This window comes from Saimiri boliviensis, chromosome 11 (genome assembly GCF_048565385.1).
Source record: "Saimiri boliviensis isolate mSaiBol1 chromosome 11, mSaiBol1.pri, whole genome shotgun sequence".
Lineage (NCBI taxonomy): Eukaryota > Metazoa > Chordata > Mammalia > Primates > Cebidae > Saimiri > Saimiri boliviensis.
This window is the reverse complement of record NC_133459.1, coordinates 116,840,136-116,843,013: the sequence shown is the minus strand read 5'-3', so window position 1 is coordinate 116,843,013 and position 2,878 is coordinate 116,840,136. Positions and strand designations below refer to the sequence as shown.

At 41.0% G+C, this 2,878-nt stretch overlaps 1 pseudogene; it reads left to right on the top strand.

Annotated features, from left to right (window-relative positions):
- Positions 1-490: 490 nt before the first annotated feature.
- LOC101027458 (large ribosomal subunit protein eL8 pseudogene) lies at positions 491-1,366 on the top strand (annotated as a pseudogene).
- The last annotated feature ends 1,512 nt before the right edge of the window (positions 1,367-2,878 follow it).

Genomic DNA, 2,878 nt, shown 5'->3' with positions numbered 1-2,878 from the left:
CCAGTCTGAAATGGCTATACATTGCACAATTCCAATTATATGACATTCTGGAAAAGGTAAAACTATAGAGACGATAAATCTTTAGCAATTTCTAGGGGTTCAGAATGGGGGCTCATTATGAAGAGGAAGCCCAGGAGATATTTAGGGAGGTGAAACTATTTGGTATGAACTGTAATGGTGGAAACAAGACATTATGCATTTATCAAAATCCATAGAACTGTACAACACAAAGAGTGAACCATAATGTATGCAGATAAGTAAAGTCAATTGGAGGTAGGAGAGTTCCAGGAAGGGAAGTAGAACATGGCAATAAAATCTAACCGTATGAAAAATGTATGAAACGACCTCACTGAAGGAAGTAGGGGATCACATACTGACCTAAAGTTACTTTGGAAATAAGTTGAGTCTTTAAGACTAAAGGCAAAAGAAATTACATACTCAAAGCATGTAACAACACTTCTTTAAAAATACAATAGCTCTCTTCCCGACGCCCAAGATGCCGAAAGGAAAGAAAGCCAAGGGGAAGAAGGTGGCTCCGGCCCCTGCTGTCGTGAAGAAGCAGGAGGCCAAGAAAGTGGTGAATCCACTATTTGAGAAAAGGCCGAAAAATTTTGGAATTGGTTAAGACATCCAGCCCAAAAGAGACCTCACCCGCTTTGTGAAATGGCCCCGCTATATCAGGTTGCAGCGGCAAAGAGCCATCCTCTATAAGCGGCTGAAAGTGCCCCCTGCAATTAACCAGTTCACCCAGGCCCTGGACCGCCAAACAGCTACTCAGCTGCTTAAGCTGGCCCACAAGTATAGAACAGAGACGAAGAAAGAAAAGAAGCAGAGGCTGCTGGCCCGGGCCGAGAAGAAAGCGGCTGGCAAAGGGGACGTCCCCACTAAGAGACCACCTGTCCTTCGAGCAGGAGTTAACACCGTCACCACCTTGGTGGAGAACAAGAAAGCTCAGCTGGTGGTGATAGTCCACGACGTGGACCCTATTGAGCTCGTTGTCTTCTTGCCTGCCCTGTGTCGTAAAATGGGAGTCCCTTACTGCATTATCAAGGGGAAGGCAAGACTGGGACGTCTGGTCCACAGGAAGACCTGCACCACTGTCGCCTTCACACACGTGAACTCGGAAGACAAAGGTGCTTTGGCTAAGCTGGTAGAAGCTATCCACACCAACTATAATGATAGATATGATGAGATCCGCCGTCACTGGGGAGGCAATGTCCTGGGTCCCAAGTCTGTGGCTCGCATCGCCAAGCTTGAAAAGGCAAAGGCTAAAGAACTGACCACAAAACTGGGTTAAATTGTCAAATTTTTTTTGTAAAAAATAAAACAAATTTTCCTTAAAAAAAAAAAACAATAAAAAAATAAATAGGAGTTAATTAAACCACAAAGCTTCTGTATAGCAAAATAAATAATCAACAGAGTAAAAAGGCAACCTTTAGAAAGAGAAAATGTTTGCAAACTATACATCTGACAAAGGACTAATATCCAAAATCTATAAGGAACTCAAACAAATCAGCAAAAATAAAACAAATAATCCCATTAAAAACAGGGAAAATGATATGAATAGACATTTCTCAAAAAAGATATACAAAAGGCTAAACATATGAAAAATACTCAACATCACTAATCATTTGGCAAATGCAAATTAAAACTGCAATGAGATACCACCTTACTCCAGTCAGAATGGCCATTTGAAAAAGTCAAAAAATAATAAATGTTGGCGCAGATGTGGTGGAAAGGGAATGCTTGTACATTATTGGTGGAAATGTAAATACAATTTCTATGGAAAAAAGTATGGAGATTTATCAAATAACTCAAAGTAAATCTATCATTTGATCCAGTAATCCTACTACTAGGTATCTACCCAAAGGAAAAGAAGTCATTATACAAAAAAGACATGTGTCTGGGCACAGTGGCTCATGCCTATAATCCCAGCACTTTGGGAAATCAAGGCAGGTGTAGCATCTGAGGCCAGGAGTTCAAGACTAGCCTGGCCAACATGGTGAAACCCCCTCTCTACGAAAAATACAACATTTGGCTGCGTGTAGTGGTGCACACCTATAATCCCAGCTACTCAGGAGGCTGAGTGAGGCAGAATTGCTTGAATCCAGGAGGCAGAGGTTGCAGTGAGCTGAGATCACACCACTACCCTCCAGCCTGGGCGACAGACAGAGCAAGAGTCTGTCAAAAAAAAAAAAAAAAAAAAAAAAAAGACACCTGCATGGCTACGTTTATTGCAGAACAATTCACAATTACAAAGATATGGAATCAAACTAAGTGCCCATCAACAGATGAGTGGATAAAGAAAACGTAATATACATATGCTATAAAATACTACTCAGCCATGAAAAGAAGAAGATAATGTATTTTGCAGCAAGTTGGCTGGAACTGAAGGCTGTCATTCTAAGTGAAGTAACTCAAAAATAGGAAACCAAACACCATATGTTCTTACTTATAAGTGGAAGCTAAGTTACGGATATGCAAAGTCATACAGAGTGGTATAATGGACACTGGAGACTCAGAAGTGGGGGGGGGGTAGGAGAGAGGGGAGAAAAAGTCACCTGTTGGGTATACTACACACTATTAAGATGATGCATATACAAAAAGCCCAGATTTCACCACTACACAGTTTATCCATGTAACCCAAAATCACCTGTACCTCTAAAGCTATTGAAATAGAAATAAATTTTAAAAAGAATGCTGCTTCAGTTAATAAAGTGGTTTCCTTTGAGGGCATGAGTTAGCAATTCTGCTACCGCTATACATGTGTCCTGGAATGAAACAATTGCGTAAATAGATGGCAGACTGTGGGAGCCAGGTTTCTCAATGTTGGAGTGGGAATGTAGATAAGCAAGGAGAAAAAGCTAGAATGATCCAC